The 21,199-nt window shown below is 42.6% G+C and overlaps 1 long non-coding RNA gene across 1 annotated transcript; it reads left to right on the forward strand.

The window, feature by feature from the left end:
* Positions 1 to 14,919: 14,919 nt before the first annotated feature.
* Positions 14,920 to 20,120, forward strand: LOC145884346 (uncharacterized). The gene is made up of 2 exons (XR_014395927.1): positions 14,920 to 15,505; positions 17,543 to 20,120. It is a non-coding gene; the product is annotated as an uncharacterized LOC145884346 (long non-coding RNA).
* Positions 20,121 to 21,199: the final 1,079 nt, after the last annotated feature.

Here is a 21,199-nt window from a genome sequence, read left to right on the forward strand (position 1 = left end):
CCCCAGTCCTCAGCAGTCCAATCCCTGTACCTTTTGCAGAATATCAGTCTGTCCCTGATGTTTTTCCTGGAGAGAAGTGGCTTCTTTGCTGCCCTTCTTGACACCAGGCCATCCTCCAAAAGTCTTCGCCTCACTGTGCGTGCAGATGCACTCACACCTGCCTGCTGCCATTCCTGAGCAAGCTCTGTACTGGTGGTGCCCCGATCCCGCAGCTGAATCAACTTTAGGAGACGGTCCTGGCGCTTGCTGGACTTTCTTGGACGCCCTGAAGCCTTCTTCACAACAATTGAACCGCTCTCCTTGAACTTCTTGGTGATCCGATAAATGGTTGATTTAGGTGCAATCTTACCGGCAGCAATATCCTTGCCTGGGAAGCCCTTTTTGTGCAAAGCAATGATGACGGCACGTGTTTCTTAAAACCTCTTGACGTTACCCTAGGATAGGGGGCGCCACAGCGCATTTTGGAAAAAATTCGTGCCCATTTTCAACGGCCTACTAATCAAACTCAGAAGCTAGGATATGCATATAATTAATATCTGTGGATAGAAAACACCCTAAAGTTTCTAAAACTGTTTGAATGGTGTCTGTGAGTATAACAGAACTCATATGGCAGTCAAAACCCCGAGACCGATTGAAACAGGAAGTGGAATTCTGAATTGTGGACTCAACTTCACGTCGTTGCCTATTATTCACACCGTGAGCTATCATTGAGCACTTCCTATTGCTTCCACAAGATGTCCCCAGTCTTTACAAAGTGTTTTGAGCCTTCTACTGTCGAAACTCAGTGAATGAGACGTGTTGGAAATTGGTCACAGGGGGAGGGCCATCACCATTATGACGCCGGCGGCCCTGTCTACCCCCACCTTTGGAAACGTTTTGAAACACAATACAATCGTCCCCCTCGAATCTTATTGGCTCTCTTGTTGAAACAGGCCCTGAAGATTTATGTTATACAACGTTTGACATGTTTGAACGAACCTAAATGGGAAAAAAATGTTTTATTTCGAAACGGCTGTCCCGCGCCCGGTAGAGCATTTGGATACAGCATTCAGACGCGCTAACAACAGCAAGCTAATGGAACATAAAGGATGGACTTTTTCGACTGAAAATACATCTGTTGTGGACCTGGGATTCCTGGAAGTGCTTTCTGATGAAGACAACTAAAGGTAAGCGATTATTGACAATATTATACAAGATTAGATGTGATATGCGATTGTTCCAAGATGGCGCCGATCTAGGTTTACTAGGTCATTTTCTGAGTATCGCATTCCCTTTTATCGCTAAGTGTGATTACCCAGTAAAGTTATTTTTAAATCTGGTATGACAGGTGCTTTCAAGAGATATTCATCTATAAATCTTAGAATGACAATATTACATTTGAAAAATGTTTTCGAATAGTAATTCAGTAAATTGTAGCTCTGTTTCATCGGATGCATTTGACGGGAAAATAGTTAGTCAACGTCAGACGCCGATGTAAAATGCTGTTTTCATATATAAATATGAACTTTATTGAACAAAAGAATGCATGCATTGTGTACCATGATGTCCTAGGTGTGTCATCTGATGAAGTTTGTAAAAGGTTAGTGCTGCATTTAGCTGTTTTTTGGTTATTTGTGATGCATGTGGTTGGTCGGAAAATGGCTATGTTGCTGCTTTTACGATGGACTCCTCTAACATAATCTAATGATTTGCTTTTCCTGTAAAACCTTTTTGAAATTGGACGACGTGGGTCGATTCAGGAGAGGTGTATCTATAAAACGATATGAGACAGTCCTATATTTGAAAAAAAAAATTAAAAAAAATTCGTTATGCTAATGTCGCTAGGAGTTTTCGCTGGATTTTGATCCCGCATACGGGACGAGACGCTCAATTAAAGGTAACCATGGATGACAGAGGAAGAACAATGATTCCAAGCACCACCCTCCTTTTGAAGCTTCCAGTCTGTTATTTGAACTCAATCAGCATGACAGAGTGATCTCCAGCCTTGTCCTCGTCAACACTCACACGTGTGTTAACGAGAGAATCACTGACATGATGTCAGCTGGTCCTTTTGTGGCAGGGCTGAAATGCAGTGGAAATGTTTTTGGGGGATTCAGTTCATTTGCATGGCAAAGAGGGACTTTGCAATTAATTGCAATTCATCTGATCACTCTTCATAACATTCTGGAGTATATGCAAATTGCCATCATACAAACTGAGACAACAGACCTTGTGAAAATTAATATTCGTGTCATTCTCAAAACTTTTGGCCACGACTGTACACACAATACCTCATAATGGAAAAGATAAAATAGGTTTGTAGAAAACATGTCACATTTATTATTAAAAAGAAAAAACAGATACCTTAATTTACATAAGTATTCAGACCGTTTGCTATAAGACTTGAAATTGAGCTCAGGTGCATACTGTTTCCATTGATCATCGTTGAGATGTTTCTACAACTTGATTGGAGTACACCTGTGGTAAATTCAATTGATTGGACATGATTTGGAAAGGCACACACCTGTCTGGCTACCACAGTATCCTGAAGCGATACGCCATCCCATCTGGTTTGCGCTTAGTGGGACTATTATTTGTTTTTCAGCAAAACAATGACCCAACACACCTCCAGGCTATGTAAGGGCTATTTGATCAAAAAGGAGAGTGATGGAGTGCTGCATCAGATGACCTGGCCTCCACAATCACCCGACCTCAACCCAATTGAGATGGTTTGGGATGAATTGGACCGCAGAGTGAAGGAAAAGCAGCCAACAAGTGCTCAGCATATGTGGGAACTCCTTCAAGACTGTTGGAAAAGCATTCCAGGTGAAGCTGGTTGAGAGAATGCCAAGAGTATGCAAAGCTGTCATCAAGGCAAAGGGTGGTTACTTTGAAAAATCTAAAATATATTTTGAATTGTTTAACACGCTTTTGATTACTACACTTTTTTTGATTACTACATAATTCCATATGTGTTATTTCATAGTTTTGATGTCTTCACTATTATTCTACAATGTAGAAATATATATACTTTTTCAAATAAGAATAACCCTTGAATGACTAGGTGTGTCAACTTTTAACTGGTACTGTATATCTCATGAATGTTTTTGCATTCCGTTACAAAAAGTCACTTTCTTACCACTTCTTCCATAGTCAAACATGTAAGGAAAGCTTTTTTTAAATTAAAAGGGATGCTGTCAAAAATGTATTGAATACAAATGGATTTACCCAGCCTACAAAGCACTACAGCCACTCTGTGATGACCAGTTCTGCTCTTTTATTGAGGGATCTAGTCTAGATTAAACATCATAGGAAGACAGTTTTTATCATGTGCAGGGTTCATTCAGGTCTCTGTTTAACTAGATACTCTGTTTGTCTTTGGCAGGAGAGAAACCAGATTCTGACAGCGGGAAGTGTCCTTCGGGGGAACCAGACCCAGAGACGCCCAAACCAGCAAGACAACACCACTGTTCTCAATGTGAAAATAGTTTTTTGCTGGTCAGGGAACCTAAAACTGCATGAGAGGATACACACAGGAGAAACGCCTTTCCAATGTTCCCAGTGTGGAAAGAGTTTTACCATGTTAGCTAACCTGAAAAGGCATGAGAGAATACACACAGGAGAAAAGCCTTATCACTGTTCCCACTGTGAAAAGAGGTTTATTCAGTTAGGGGACCTAAAAGCTCATGAGAGAATACACACAGGAGAAAAGCCTTTCCAATGTTCCCACTGTGAAAAGAGTTTTATTCATTTAGGGTACCTAAAAGCTCATGAGAGGACACACGCGGAGAAAAGCCTTTCCAATGTTCCCATTGTGAAAAGACTTTTAGCATTTTAGCTAACCTGAAAAGGCATGAGACAATACACACTGGAGAAAAGCCTTACCACTGTTCCCACTGTGGAATGAGTTTTACTCAGACAGGGCACCTAAAGGCTCATGAGAGGATGCACATAGGAGAAAAGCCTTTCCATTGTTCCCAGTGTGGAAAGAGTTTTACTAAGAAAGGGCCATTAAAAGAGCATGAGAGAATACACACAGGAGAAAAGCCGTTCCAATGCTCCCAGTGTGGAAAGAGTTTTACCTGGTTAAGGAGCCTGAAGGAGCAGAAGAAGACACACACCAAAAAAGCCCTACCACTGCTCTCTCTCAGTGTGGAAGGACATTTTCCCAGTCACAGAACCTGAAATCACATGAGAGAATAAAGGCGCTGTGATCTGACTTATATTTTTGACTGAGAATTTGTGTTTTTGTCTATGCCACATGAAATCATATTGTTTATGATTATACCTGTCTATATAAGGTCCCACAGTTGACAATGCACGTCAGAGCAAACACCAAGCAATGAGGTCGAAGAAATTGTCCATAGAGCTCCGAGACAGGATTGTGTCGAGGCACAGATCTGGGGAATGGTACCAAAAAATGTCTGTAGCATTGGAGGTCCCCAAGAACACAGTGGTCACCATCATTCTTTGATGGAAGAAGTTTGGAACCACCAAGACTCTTCCCAGAGCTGGCCACCCGGCCAAACTGAGCAATTGGGGGAGAAGGGCATTGGTCAGGGAGGTGACCAAGAACCCGATGGTCACTCTGACAGAGCTACAGAGGTCCTCTGTGGGGATGGGAGAACCTTCCAGAAGGACAACCATCTCTGTAGCACTCCACCAATCAGGCCTTTATGGTAGGGTGGCCAGAAGGAAGGCACTCCTCAGTAAAAGGCACATAACAGCCTGCTTGGAGTTTGCCAAAAAGGCACCTAAAGGATTCTCAGACCATGATAAACAAGATTCTCTGGTCTGATGAAACCAAGATTGAACTTTTTGGCCTGAATGCCAAGCGTCACATCTGGCGTAAACCTGGCACAGCATCAACAGGTGAGGATGTTTTTCAGCGGCAGGAACTGGGATACTAGTCAGGATCGAGGGAAAGATGGACGGAGCAAAGTACAGAGAGCTCTTTGATGAAAACCTGCTCCAGAGCACCTAGGGCCTCAGACTGGGGTGAAAGTTCACCTTCCAACAGGACAACGACCCTAAGCACACATCCAAGACAGCGTAGGAGTGGCTTTGCGACAAGTCTCTGAATAACCTTGAGTGGCCCAGCCAAAGCCCGGACTTGAACCCAATCTAACATCTCTGGTGAGACCTGAAAATAGCTGTGTAGCAAAGCTCCCCATCCAATCTGACAGAGTTTGAGAGAAGAATGGTAGAAACTCCCCAAATACAGGTATGCCAAGTTTGTAACGTCATACCCATGAAGACTGGTGTTTCAACAAAGTACGTAGTAAACGGTCTGAATACTTATGCAGATTTTTCAGTTTATTATTTTAATAAATTAGCAAAGAAATATATATAATGTTTTTGCTTTGTCATTATTGGGTATTGTGAGGTCATTATGGGGTATTGTGTGTTGATTGAGTATTTAAAAAAATCATTTTAGAATAAGGCTGTAACGTAACAGAATGTGGAAAAAGTGAAGGGGTATGAGTACTTTCCGAATGCACTGTATTGTTACACCATGTAGGAGCAGTATAGACCTAGTCTGTTCATTATATACATCTATATGATGTATTGTTACACCATGTAGCAGCAGTATAGACCTAGTCTGTTCATTATATACATCTATATGATGTATTGTTACACCAAAAAAAAGGGAAATTATATGATTTTATACTGATACAATTGCTCAGAGAAAGAGATTTAGTTTAATATGTAATTCTCAAAAGGTAGGGGTCTGAATTATTGCCACCCATGTTTTCAATACTCCAGTGTAGTAGAGTGATGTTGTTCCCCTAGATTATGCACCAAGTTTCACACAAGGACAGTTCAAGTAGGCCAGGTCAAGAGGGGATGTTAATAAGTTAATAACAATAATAATAATTCACTGTGTTTTCTTTATTTAATTACAGCAGCATAGTTAATGTTATTTTTTGGTGTACAAACATTTTTTAATATCTATATTGTAAATACACCTAATTGTAAAAGTTTGTATATTTTGGTTTGGTCCATCGCGGGTTATCCGTGTACTTACGTACCCTCTTATTGTTCTCTTTTGCCTGACCTTCAGCTAGCAAGGTGCCCGAGAGCTGTGACTGCACCGAGGGCTAACATATTGTGTGTTGTCTCTTCGTGTGCAGGTCGAATAAAAATGATTCAACCATCAGAATTCCAGTTGTGGCAGTGTCCTAAATAAAAGTACACAACGCAGAACGAACCACGCTACAAACTGGTGCCATGACCTGCCGACTGGTCAGCTCAAGCCGACCCCCGGGAGCTGTGCATGTGGCTGAGGTGCACGACCTGCACATGCGCATTTGTTGATGGTTTGCTGTAAGCTAATATATACTGTAAACAGTGAATGTGAGTGTAGCATATTCATTAGATACAGGTATTCGTGCTTATTTGTATGTTTTTGATGGATTTGTTTATTGCAATTTTTTGGGTATTTGAATGCAGTAAATTACATTGTATTTTAGTGCTCTGTTGAGCCATGGAAGATTCTCAAGTCCATAAATTGAGTTATGCTGGGGATTTTAGTGTGGGTAGAGGGAGGGGTGTCCTTCCATTTACGTCATTTATACAGTCAGCTCCTGGGAGTAGAGCGTTTGCTAGTCCTGAGTTTGCAAGCGCTGGGAGGGGTAGGCTGTTTCTTCCACCTGACCAGGGAATCCCACCTCTGTCTTTTGATGTACCATCATCCACAGTCCTCAGTGATAATGGGACGCCTCCGAGTCAGCTTAGTGACATTATTAAGCAGATTGGTTCAGAGATAGGTGAATCTATCAGAGCGAGTTTACTGCAGTCTGGGGTTTCAAGTCTTTCTCCTGCCTGTCCCCCCTCACCAACCCCAGCAGTTTCCCCTGCCTGAGCAGTGTGGGTCAACCTTTATTGATGCGTCCAAACTGAATCTGGTTGTGAAGTCCGATGTTAGTGCTCCACCTTTCTTTAGGGGTGATGGCTCAGATAAGTACTCTGTCCTGGAGTGGGAGGAGTTAATGGGAGTCTACTTAGAGAAGAGGGGTTACACTGGGTCTGAGAATGTTGGGGAGGTGATGTCTAGGCTCATGGGGAGGGCACGGGATGTGACCAAAGTCTGGATGCGTAACAACCCTATTGTCACAGATGTTAAGGCGGTGTTCAGTGTTCTCAAGCAACACTTTGGGGATACTGTCTGCTCGGGTATGCCATTAGCTGATTTCTATTCAATCAAACCATATGCTAATGAGGGTCCAATAGATTTCTGGACTAGGCTTAACAAAGCTGCAGAGGCAGCCAAACAGTACCTTGTGAGTGAGGGCAGGACCCTACCCAATGAGTGCTCAGAGTTGGCAGTCATGTTTGTACGCAACTGTCCTGATAAAGAGTTGGCCCAAGTGTTCAAGAGCAAACCCCTTCGTGACTGGACAGCCAGTGAGGTACAGAATCAGTTGGATGAACTGTTAAGGGAACGTAAAGCATGTGGAACACAACTTTCACAGCAGGTGGCTGCCGTCTTTGACTCCCCCCAGGAGGGAGTGGGTCCTGTGAACAGACCTAAGGTGTCATCCTTTTCTCAATGTGGCCGTGAACCAGACCAGGCACCATCTATATCTGAGGGTGAGACATTAGAGAAGGTTTTGACTTTGTTAGAGAAGGCTCTGGTCAGCAATACTCAGTCTGTGAACAGAGGGCCCCGTAAACAGTTCCACAAACGTCAGCGTGAGTGCGCTGTCTGTGGAAGCACTAATCACTGGACCAAAGCTCACTGTCAGATGCACCAGCTGTGCTTCAAGTGCTTCTCTCCGGGCCACATGAGCTTTGACTGTAGTGAGGCTGGGCAGCGACAGAGCCCTGGATGTGGACAGACTGGCAGGTCTCAGGAAAACTAGAATGCCTCCATTCTGAGGAGGGCAATGTGGGGCAGTCTTATTTTTCCTCCACTGATGATGATACCCAATCTGTTTATTCTTACTTTTGTGAGTCAGTACCCAAGAACAACACAGTCATTTTTCAGAACACAATGAGAATTACTCAGAATGACAGTTTGTTTTACACCACCGTGCTAGTACAGGATAAAGTTGAGCTGAAGGGGATGTTAGATAGTGGGTCCATGGCTACTACTCTGAGCGCAGATATTGTACCTCGGTTGAGGGAGGCAGGAGTGGTAGAGGGGAACTTTCTAGCTCCTTCAGATATCATCCTGGTGGGTTGTGGTGGGAAGCAAACTAGCCCAGTGGGCATGTGTGATTTAAAAATTCAGCTTTATGGTTTCAGCTATGTAGTCCCAGTGCTTATTGTAGATGGGCAGGTTGATGAACTCATTGTGGGCACTAATGTGTTGAAGTCTTTGATTATGCAGTTCAAATCAAATGACAGCTACTGGCGGGTGGTGGGTACACCAGGTTCCTCTAGCCAGTGTGATGACAGCCACTTCCTGCGTCTTCTGTCAAATCTGGAGAGATGGAGAGGAGACTCCATCCCAGATAAAGTAGGCACCATTAAGTTGAAGAGAGCAGTAACGCTCCAACTCATGAGTGAGCATCTGGTGTGGGGCCGCCTACCCCCAAAGACAAAACTCTCTGTGGGCAGTACTGTTGTTGTCGAGCCCAGCACGTCTCGTTGTGTGAATCGACACATACTAGTGGGGAGAGTAGTTACGCCTCTGTGGGGGGATGGATGGCTACCTGTGAAGATAGTGAATCCAACAACATCACCAGTTACCCTGAGACGAAATGCTAAAGTGGCAGATGTGTATCCTTGCATTGCATTAGAGGATTTTGATGATGTCAAGCAGCAAGCAGCTTACCAGAACGTGGCTAAAGTTCAATGTGACAGCTCACACGGCAGTCTGACAGCTAAGAGTTCAGTTGGTGGCAGTGTAGTTCATGGCAACAGTACACTGAGCAATCTTGGACTTCAAGGCCTGTCTGTTGAGGAGTGTCCAGTTTCACAGTTCTGGAAAGATAAACTTGTCAATTTAATTGGGAAGTATGACACAGTGTTCTCTAGACATAGCCTAGATTGTGGTGAGGCAAAGGAGTTCTGCCATTGCATACGGCTGACTGATGACCGCCCATTTCGATTACCTTATCGTAGGCTTTCTCCAGCTCATTACCAAAAACTCAGGGAAACACTGAATGATATGGAGGAAAAGGAAATTGTCAGAAAATCCAGCAGTGAGTATGCCTCACCATTGGTGCTGGTATGGAAAAAGAATGGGGACTTGCGCCTATGTACTGACTTTAGGTGGTTAAATGCCCGCACAGTAAAGGATGCTCATCCCCTGCCTCATCAGGCTGATGTACTGGCCGCGCTGGGAGGTAATGCCTTCTTCAGCACAATGGACTTGACGTCAGGGTATTATAACGTGCCACTGCATGAAGAGGATAAGAAATACACTGCCTTTTCCTCTCCTTGAGGTCAGGGCCTCTGCAACAGCCCGGCTACTTTTATGAGAATGATGCTGACCATCTTTGGTGACCAAAACTTTCTAAGTCTCCTTTGTTATTTGGATGATCTGATGGTTTTTGCTAAGACTGAGGGAGAGAGTTTGCAGAGACTTGAGATGGTTTGTCAGCGGTTGCAGGAGCACAATCTTAAACTGTCTCCGTCTAAGTGCAAGTTTTTGAGGAGGTCTGTTAAGTTTTTGGGCCACATCATTTCTCAGGAGGGTGTAGCCACTGACCCTGCTAAAGTTCAAACTATTTTGAATGTGACTGAGAGCGAGATGATGGAAGCTGATGGTGTCACTCCGTCTCCTAGCAAAATCCGTTATTTTCTTGGTATGGTTGTATACTATCAGCACTACATTGAGAATTGTTCCATGGTTGCTAGGCCATTGTTTCAGCTAACTACAGGTCAGAAGAAGCCTAGGAGAGGTAAGGGTAGGAGGAGGCCTGGTCCATTTACATTTACATTTACATTTTAGTCATTTAGCAGACGCTCTTATCCAGAGCGACTTACAAATTGGTGCATTCACCTATAATATCCAGTGGAACAACCACTTTACAATAGTGCATCTAAATCTTTTAAGGGGGGGGTTAGAAGGATTACTTTATCCTATCCCAGGTATTCCTTGAAGAGGTGGGGTTTCAGGTGTCTCCGGAAGGTGGTGATTGACTCCGCTGTCCTGGCGTCGTGAGGGAGCTTGTTCCACCATTGGGGTGCCAGAGCAGCGAACAGTTTTGACTGGGCTGAGCGGGAACTGTGCTTCCTCAGAGGTAGGGAGGCGAGCAGGCCAGAGGTGGATGAACGGAGTGCCCTTGTTTGGGTGTAGGGCCTGATCAGAGCCTGAAGGTATGGAGGTGCCGTTCCCCTCACAGCTCCGTAGGCAAGCACCATGGTCTTGTAGCGGATGCGAGCTTCGACTGGAAGCCAGTGGAGAGAGCGGAGGAGCGGGGTGACGTGAGAGAACTTGGGAAGGTTGAACACCAGACGGGCTGCGGCGTTCTGGATGAGTTGTAGGGGTTTAATGGCACAGGCAGGGAGCCTGGTCCCTCTCGCATGCTCACTGCTGCAGACTGGACTGCCGAATGTCAACTCGCTTTTGAAGCTTTGAAATCAGCACTAGTTGACCAGGCACTGCTGGCTCATCCAGATTTTTCTCAGCCATTTTTACTTTCTGTGGATGCATCTACCAGTGGTTTGGGTGCTGTACTATCCCAAGTGCAAGATGGGACGGCAATAGCCAGGCCAATAGCTTTTGCTAGTAAATCTCTTAATCATGCACAATCCAAGTATCCTGCTCACCGGCTGGAATTTCTAGCCATGAAATGGGCCATTCATGATAAATTCAGCCATTGGCTGCGAGGGCATAAGTTTACTGTGTGGACCGACAACAATCCACTCAAATATATTCTTACAAAGCCGAGACTTGATGCATGCGAGCAGAGATGGGTTGCAAAGCTGGAACCCTTTGACTTTGATATCCATTACATACCAGGTCCCAAGAATGTCGTTGCTGATGCTTTGAGCAGAGAGCCATTTGTCCGCTCCACAGTTCTGCACCGACTGACAAGAATTCCATATGATGTCCTGCTGGAGGAAGCCAGAGGTCTTCGAGTGGATGATGTTCAAGACATGTTCCGCCTCTCCTGTGAACAGCCCGAGGCTGGCTGTGGAACGTCTATGGCTCCTGGGAGTGAGTTGTGTAGAGCTGGAGACGATGTCAGTGGGTTGGTTTCCTGTGAAGAGGTGTCTGCTGTCCTCCATGCTCACCGCCGATGGGATGATGGTGCCACAGTGAGGGCCATTTCACATGCGCAGCACCTTGAGAAGTTGACGTCCATGGGTCAGAGCCCTTTACCTGTCTTTACACACAAGGAGCTGTATGATAACCAGTCACTGGATCCTGTCATCAGCAGAGTCATGTTCTTTGTAGATAGAGGCCGGTGCCCATCTAGGAGAGAGCGAGTCCTTGAAGCTAATGAAACAGTTTATACTCTAAGACTGTGGGGAAAACTCACCACGCGGTTAGGGATTCTGTATCGTGTCTCAAAACACCCAGTGAGTAAGAAGAAAATATTCCAGTATGTTGTACCTGTGTCTTTGAGAGGCCTTGTGTTGAAGGGAGTTCATGATGATGCAGGTCATCAGGGTCAGCAGCGCACATTGTGGCTTACGAGACAGCGGTTTTACTGGGACTCTATGGAAAAGGATGTCAAGGAATACGTGGCCCACTGTAAGAGATGCGTGTTGAGTAAAGCACCTGAGCCTGAAGCAAGAGCTCCACTTGTCTCCATTGTGACAACGGCACCTTTGGAACTTGTGTGTATTGATTTCTGGACTGCAGAAGATTCAAACAACAAGTCTATTGATGTGTTAGTAGTGACTGATCACTTTACTAAGCTGGCATGTGCATATCCGTGTCCAAACCAGTCTGCTAAGACTGTGGCTCGTGTTCTCTGGAATAATTTCTTCTGCATTTATGGGTTCGCTGATTGTATCCATTCTGACAGGGGTGCTAACTTTGAAAGTTCACTTATTGCAGAATTACTTCAGTTATCTGGTGTTGGAAAGTCCCACACCACACCTTATCATCCCATGGGGAACGGTCAAGCAGAACGTCTAAATCGCACACTGGGTGGGATGATTAGAGCTCTGCCAGCTAGGTCCAAGGCTAAATGGCCTCAGATGTTGAACACATTGACATTCTCCTATAACTGCACTGTTCACGAGACTACTGGGTTTCCGCCCTTCTTCTTGATGTTTGGACGCACCCCTAGGTTGCCAGTAGATGTTATGTTTGAAAGTGTGCTGTTGGATGGGGACACGGTCGATGTGGATAAGTATGTCCAGTCTTTGGGTGAGGATCTGAGAGAAGCCATGACATTGGCTCAGCAGCATGCAAGTAAGCAACAAAAGAGACAAGCTGAGGTCTACAACAGACGGTCGAAGGGTCATTCGGTAGAGAAGGGAGACAGAGTTCTACTTGCTAACAAGGGAGAGAGGGGCAAGAAGAAACTGGCCGATCGCTGGGACAGTGCGGTGTACATAGTTGTTGCGAAGAACAGCTCACTGAACACATATCGTATACAGCACCCTACCACTGGACGCATCAAGACGGTGCATAGGAACCTGGTTATGCCAGTCAACTTTCTGCCTTTGCCTTCTTGGGAGGAACCTGAGAGTCACGGATCTCTATCGAGTGGTGACGTGTTCTCTGAGATGTCTGCAGCATCCAGCAAAATGGATGGGAGTGACGCAAGGACTGTCCACTGGGTAGCAAGCCTTCCTGAGTCTTCTGGGAGGATATTCCAAGAGGATGGGGAAGTCCCAGTTGATGGAAGTGAAGTGGAACAGCCATATGACGTCCCCTTGAGTGAGGTGTGCTCAGTAGAAGTGGACCAGAGAGAGATCCCCAAAGCCTACAAGAGTTCTGATGGCGAAACTCCATTCAGTGGGGATGGTGCTGTGACAGATGTTGTTAACTTGGTTGAAGATGATTTGTCAGTGTGGTCTGTGGCAATCTACCAGGATTCTGATCAGTCGTCTGACACTACTAGCGTTGAGTCTGTAACTGAAAGTGTGCTGGCTCCGGATATGCCGAGTTGTAGTATTCCCCAACCTGAGGTTAGACCTCTGAGCACGGTTAGTGCTGTCCGTAACATTCCTGCTAGGTTTTTGGATGAGGGTGTTCGGACTAGACTAGGTAGATTTATTAAGCCAGTGAATAGGCTAATCCAAACTATGTCTACACAGGAAATGAAACCATTCTTGGTTTCTCAGTGACGGTAGGATATTGCCTACCTTTTCTTTTTTTTGTGTGTATGTGGTAATCTAAGTGGGTCTTAGAGTGATTTGTGGGTTGGTCTAATATTTTTGACAATTCATGTAACTTTGTGTAGTTCATCAGCATAAAATGCATTTGGCATTTTTTGTATACGGTTGAATAAGGGATTAGCTACCTCTTATTTTTCCTAATCCTTCGCGGGATAGCTTTCCAGCTGATCGACCATTTGTGGGTCTAGATTTAAGGGACTACACTGGGTTAATCCATCGCTCTGTGGGTGTGATTTTTTTTTTTCTTTCTTTGCTTTGTTACCTTCGAGGTAATGTGTTTTGTTTTGTGCCTATAATCTAGTGTAAAACAGCAGGGGTGAATGTAGTAGAGTGATGTTGTTCCCCTAGATTATGCACCAAATTGCACACAAGGACAGTTCAAGTAGGCCAGGTCAAGAGGGGATGTTAATAAGTTAATAACAATAATAATAATTCAATGTGTTTTCTTTATTTAATTACAGCAGCATAGTTAATGTTATTTTTCGGTGTACAATTTTTTTTTTATATCTATATTGTAAATACACCTAATTGTAAAAGTTTGTATATTTTGGTTTGGTCCATCGCGGGTTACCCGTGTAACTCGGAAGTATTTGGGACCGTGTTTGAGTGAGTTGCTATGTGCTCACGCAGGTGCCCGAGAGCTGTGACTGCACCGAGGGCTAACATATTGTGTGTTGTCTCTTCGTGTGCAGGTATGTCTTCTATTTTGTCCGAATATGTTGTATATCATTTTACTTGTACTGTATAGTGTGCTGTTGGGCACTGAATGTATGTATGCAGTTCCCGCTCTCTTTTGCCTGACCTTCAACTAGCAAGGTGCCCGAGAGCTGTGACTGCACAGGGGGCTAACATATTGTGTGTTGTCTCTTTGTGTGCAGGTCGAATAAAAATGATTCAACCATCAGAATTCCAGTTGTGGCAGTGTCCTAAATAAAAGTACACAACGCAGAACAAACCACGCTACACCAGCACCCTCCCCTCGGGAGGATAACAACACTGAAGTGTTTTATGCGATTAGAGAACACATTGGGTCAGATCTTAGACCATTCCTCCAAACAGAATCTCTCCAGGTCCTTGATTTATTTAGTCTGTTCTTTTGGACTGCCCTGTTCAATTCAAACCACAAGTTTTCAATGGAGTTCTAGTCCGAAGACTGAGATGGCCATTGAAAATGTTGATTTTGTGCCCAATTAACCATTTCTTTGTGGATGTTGATGTGTCTTGCTGGAAGATCCACTTACGGCCAAGTTTCAGCCTCCTAGCAGAGAGGTAACCAGGTTTTGGGCAAAAAATATCCTGGTAATGGGTAAAATTTGTTTATTTTATACAGTAATTTTTGCTCATCTTTATCAAGGGTATCAATAACTAGGTGCTTATTTTGATATCTAGTTATTTGACTGAATCAGAAATACAGGTGTGAAGTAGAGGTTAAGTTTGTTTTAAATTCTCATAAAAAATCTGAACTAATCAAACAACACTTGTTGCTCTTTGCACGTGTTGATATAATATTATTATTTAATGGAGAGGGAAAAAACGTTTCCCTAAACTGCTTTATAATATTATAATTCAATGAAGAAAAAAAAAGTTTCCCCTCAACTGCGTTTACTCCCTCCAGACAGTAGATGGCGATATGTGTCTTTCAGGCGATCTTTCTAGTGTGACGTATAATCTAGTGGACGGAACGCTTCTTCAACAACTGCAGCCACCTCGGTAGCCGACAAAGTCGGAACATTCAACTTCTTTATACGATTTCGTGGTTTAATTGCCACTATGATTTAAACATACTTATGTGGAAACAACTAGCTACCCCATTTAATTTATTTACGTTGTAAGTCAACTAGCTGGTTGGTTAAGTTAGCACTAGTCTAGTCGCTAATGCTAACTAGCTATTATCCCCGACCATGAGTTCACTAAGTTACTCTCCTCCTGCTAAAGAAGAGGAGGTCTGCTGGACGGAGAAAGAAGGTCTTGTGAAAGAGGAGGCGGGAGAGGAGGCTGTAACAATGCAAAAACAAGTAGAGGGTGAGGCTGTTAACGTGAAAGAAGAAGAGAAAGACACCTTCAGAGTGAAAGAGGAGGAGGATGATGTTACTGTGAAAGAAAAGGAGGAAGATGCAGTTTTTGGAGTGGAGGATGAAGCGGGGGAGATTACTGTCACATTAGAGGAGGACGAAGAAGAGAAGACTGGAGAACTGATTAACACCAGTAAACACAGTGAATACTATCTTATAAAACAGGGACATTGATCTGATTAACACCAGTAAATACAGTGAGTACTATCTAATAAAACAGGGACACAAATTCTGCAGTTGTTGAATTAGTGTGTGATTTTTAAAAGGGCATTCTACACTTGAATATGTTTTTGTTCTGTCGGAATTGTTCATGACGTCCTCCAGTGATTTAAAAAAAAATACTTTTCCTGTTGAAAAGTGATATATAAATACAGTAAAGTATAAACACACTAAAGGGAAACAAATATGTTTTCAGCAAAATAGTGTTTTTTTAGACAACTGCAAACTTTGCAAACAACTGCAAAGGAGTGAGTTTTTATTTTATTTTACCTTTATTTAACTAGGCAAGTCCGTTAAGAACAAATTCTTATTTTGAATTATGGCATAGGAACAATGGGTTAACTGCCTTGTTCAGGGGCAGAACGACTGATTTTTACCTTGTCAGCTCGGGGATTCAATCTTGCAACCTTTCGGTTACAACTCTCTAACCACTAGGCTACCTGCCGCCCCAGCAGTGATGTCATAATAAGGCATTCAAGGAGTTGGCTTGATGGGAAGTCATGATCTTCATGTTAATATTCATTATTCTTTTTAAAATCCTTCATTTTCTGTCAAGTTGGTTGTTGATCATTGCTAGAAAGCCATTTTCAAGTCTTGCCATAGACTTTCAAGATGATTTAAGTCCAAACTGTAACTAGGCCACTCAGGAACATTCAATGTCATCTTGGTAAGGTGTAGATTTGGCCTTGTGGTTTAGGTTATTGTCCTGTTAGTACAGTTTTTGGTATTCAGATCTCAGAAATGCACTCTACCTACGTAACATTTTGTGTTTCCTTATATTACGCTGGGAAAACAGTTTTCATAGGCACAGAAATCCTAAATCATTTCAGAGTTTGCTAAATCCAATGGTTCTAACCGAGAGTCACCTTAACTTTATTGACAACACCCAAATGGATACTGTCATTAATGCGGTTCTTCAATAATTATACTTAATACTGTAGCTGTTTAGTTACAGTCACGTGTTCAACTATCATCAGCTGATCCAGGAAATCATTTTTTGAATGACAGTAAAATGACAAACATCACGACATGCAACACCAACCAAAGTGCTTCTTCATTCATTACTTTGGTAAAGACAGTTATGCCGTGCTCCATGTTGGATCCAACATCCCTAACAAATGTATGTTTATAATGTGTTATTGTCTGGTTGATTTACAGTAGGGTCTCGTTAGTCTGTTTGGACACAGAGATCCTTAGCTCATAATGTGTAGAGAACTGTTCCTTGATGGATAGGCTATTGTACAACACACAGAGCTATTTTCCTTTATTCAGGACATTTAGAATGACAACACATTACAGAGTAGCCTAGTGAGATTATTCACAGAATTATCTGGTTATGAAATGTCATGACAGACATTTTAGTTTCCATGTTTCACCTGAAATATTAAATGATTTCTATATTGTTGTCCTACAGTAGGTCTATGTTATTGTTAGGTGAAGTTTTGGGTCCTACAGTAGGTCTATGTTGTTGTTAGGTGAAGTTATGGGTCCTACAGTAGGTCTATATTATTGTTAGGTGAAGTTATGGGTCCTACTGTAGGTCTATGTTGTTAGGTGAAGTTATGGGTCCTACTGTAGGCCTATGTTATTGCTAGGTGAAGTTATGGGTCTTACTGTAGGTCTATGGTATTGGTATAACTTGTGGTCTCCTCATTAGCATGGAGGAGTTTCTGCAACCAGATTGTGTGAGCATCACCCTCGTGCCGCAATTTTAGCAAACACAGAAAGGGGCCTATATTGGAGACCATAAGTTGTCTGGCACACTGCTTAGGGGTTCAGCATCTGTAATAATTTATTTCTAGCCTACAATCATCCATTTTACTACTAATGTAAAAGGATACAAAATATAACTATTGTTGCTCACTTGACGGTCTTCAGACAATTGTCAAATATTTTAACAGACGTCAATTGTTGTACAACTTCATGGGTATGCTCTAGGCATCACCTTTTACCTTAAACAGTGGATTTCTGCTGTTTTTGGCATTTAACCATGTTTGACTTTGTTGTTCACACAGGAGAGAGACGTGACTATCGTGGATCCTCTAGGGAGCCTCAACAACATCATGATGCTGATGATGAAGAGAAGAGTCTCTCCGCATCAGAACACCTCAAGAAACACCAGCAGAGACCCACAGGGAAGAAATCTCACCACTGCTCTGACTGTGGGAAGAGTTACTCAAGATCAGGTTCACTAAAGGTGCACCAGAGAATTCACACAGGCGATACATTTCATTGCAGCTCTGATTGTGGGAAGAGATACTCAAGATCAGATTCACTAAAAGTACACCAGAGAATTCACGCAGGTGATAAATCTCACTGCTGCTCTGACTGTGCAAATCTTCATCAGAACTTAAAATACACCTGAGAATTCACACAGGAGAGAAACCTTACTGCTGCTCTTGGGAAACGTTTCTCAATATCAAATTCACTAAAAGTTCACCTGAGAATACACACTGGAGGGAAATCTCACTGTTGCTCTGAATGTGGGAAGCATTCAACTCTTCAGTAGACCTTAAAATACATCAATGAATTCACACAGGAGAGAAACCTTTTGGCTGTGATCAATGTGGAAAGAGTTTTACTTGGCAACAAAACCTGAAATCACACCAGAAAATGCACACTGGAGAGAAACCTTATGGCTGTGATCAATGTGGGAAGGGTTTTGTTGCATCTAGCCAACTGACTGTACACCAGAGAACACACACAGGACAGAAACCTTTTAGCTGTGATCAATGTGGGAAGAGATACTCTGATAAAAGATATCTGATCAAACATCAGAAAATACATACACGAAGTAGTTGTTTCATGATATCAATGAAATAATGTCACACAATGTAGAATGTTTTAACATTGTAGTAGGAGTATTTTAATGATGTCACAATGTAGAACCCTAAACGTTTGTCCCCTGTTCTATTGATTTCAGCTTGATATGGATATTAGCCTCAGGGGAAAAATCCAGGCTCTGAAATGGAAGAGTACTATTTATGTGATTTAACAAAAAGTGACTAACAAAAAAAGAGCTGTGTTACACTTACCACGTTGGCGACCCACTTGAATCAAAATGGAGCTAGCTGTTTTCTACAAATTGTCCTCTAACCAGTGATGTACACATTATTCCCAGATTCCGTGTGGTTTTTGGTCTGTGGGTTTTAACAGGATGTGCAATCTCATCTCCCTCCTCTCGGCACAATTGATTTCAACATGATATCGATGAGTTATGACAAATTAGTGTTGTGTTCCTTTGTTTAGCAACCCCTACATTTAAATGTATCACTCCAAAATGTAGCTGACTGTCTTCTGCAGGTTGTCCTCTAACCAGTGAGGTAACAGATATCTCCCATTTCCATGTGTTTTGTTTAGTTGTGTTAGTTTCAACAGCACGAACAACCTGATTTCCCCCCTAATTGATATCATTGATTTATTGCTACTTGTCAAAACAACAGTGTTTTTAGTGCTTGTGCAGTTTATAAGGAGCTTGTTTTTAAAAATACAAGTAATATGATTATTGTGGCAGATGTTTGTGTACGTCTGCATATTGGTTATTGATTTGGAAACTATACAACTGTGTTTTGACATTGGGGCTGTCCCACCTTGCAAAATGTAATTGGAAAGACCTTGAAAAGAAGACTATGCCCAATATATGTTCGGTTGTAGTTGAAAATGTTGTCAGACCGGCAGTGAGGTGGAAAGTTACTACGGATATTGCAGGAGTTTCCTCTTGAAATCAGACATGTCCGTGTTAAGGACATTTTGGCTACTGATTTGGGTTGGCAGTCAAAAAGATTTGTGTTTTGCATTTAGCCACTGCGTTGCCATGGATCACAATTTATTTAGATTTTCCGTATTGGAGATGAGTTTTGCTTGGGCTCGTTCCAAGGGGACGAGAGTTCTAGAAGCTAGTGAGTTTAAAAAAAAATAAGATTGTAGAAAAATATATATATTTAGAAATGTGTTTTCTTGTTTTTAATTGTTGACAGCAAGTAGACACCATGTTTATATTGGTGAAGGTGAAGCATTGTAGTTGATTATAATGTGAAATGGAAGTTGTTTTCTGTTGGTGGTGAACAAACTTGTCCAACAAAAATATAGGATATTGATAAGAGAATTATCTAATAAAGGTAAATGAATCAATAATCTATTATTAATTAGTAGTTATGTAGCATGGATAATGAATAATTAAGGTACTGAATGGTTAGTCCCATAAGGTCTAGTTGAGGGCCGGGACAAAGTGTGTGTGTGTGTGTGTGTTTTAAGCAGGGGTGTTTTAGTAGCAGGGAGATAAGAAAACAGTAGACCTCTGTTTTACCTGACCTAGAAACTTGGAGAGACTTTGGAGAAAACCGGGAGGTATCTCCAAGATTTCTCTAATCTCGGGGGAAAGGAACGGGCAGCGCTGGATAGTGATTAACGGTTGTGAGAAATCCAGGGAGTGAAACATACATCTAATATTTGTGTGTATGTATGTGCGTAGGTTATCTACCGTTTGTGTGTAGAGGAGTGTGCGTAAATGAGGAGCCTGGTATATAATGATGTTTTGTTATTTGGACCTCAGAACGTTCTCATGAATAAAGCCCAATGAACCTTTTGCAGAAAGCTGAGTCCTTGCCTAATTATTTAACCCATTGTCTTACAAACCTTGGGAATTAGTCAAGGCTTATTGATTGTTGATTATTATTAAGATATAAAATTCCGTTATCAAATTGGTCCTTTGAGCTCGGATCTCAATATCTGCCTCTGTCGTTCCATGGAGACACCGAAACCGTGTACGGGCGGATGAGATATCCGTAGACTAAAGACCTGGCCCCTTGCTGAGGGTTCTTTACAGGCCGGTGGCAAACTGGTATGCGACAGAGGTGGTGACGAGATTCTACCAACATTGAAATCTCAGCTGCAAATAACGAGGTTAGTGCGCTTTATTCATTGTTTTGGGGAATAGCACCTGTATTATTACATTAAATGATGAATGCGTGATAGCACCTGTATGTCTGCATTACATGGTGAAATGAGCAATACACCTGTATGTCTGCATTGCATGATGAAATGAGCAATACACCTGTATGTCTGCATTACATGATGAAGTGAGCAATACACCTGTATGTCTGCATTACATGATGAAATGAGTAGTACACCTGTATGTTGGCATTAAATGATACAACGATTGATGTAAGAGTGAAAGGCAAAAGCGATTGATGTGAGTGAAAGGCGGGAGCGATTAGAGGATTTTAACGTACTCTGGGTGTTAGACGCTGAAATCGGGGAAGTTTATAACCTGGTGACCTGTCTTTATGAGTTCGCATAGAGAAAAATGTTTTAAACGCAACCAAGTATTCTGTGCGAATGGAAGACAGGAATTAGTTGTAAATTCAAAAACGGCGAAACAGGGTCCGTAATGACCCTGGGCAACTGTGGCCACTGCATAAAACTAAACTAGCGCTTATGGTGAACCTGATAACGTAAAAAAGGGTCAACAGACTATAAGGGGATAGTCAGATCTTTAAGGGGGAGTCCACTTAAGTCTGATATCCATGGGAGAAGGGAAACCTAATATGGCGGAGTGAGAAGAGATATTATTGTTACAAGTGAGCAATAGATAAATAGCTACCCTGGAAAGTAGCTTATAATTGCATACCTATGCGACCTAATGTCCGATCAAACAACTCTATAGAAAAAGT

The sequence above is a fragment of the Salmo salar genome, chromosome 01 (assembly GCF_965601325.2).
Source record: "Salmo salar chromosome 01, fSalSal1, whole genome shotgun sequence".
Taxonomy (NCBI): Eukaryota; Metazoa; Chordata; class Actinopteri; order Salmoniformes; family Salmonidae; genus Salmo; species Salmo salar.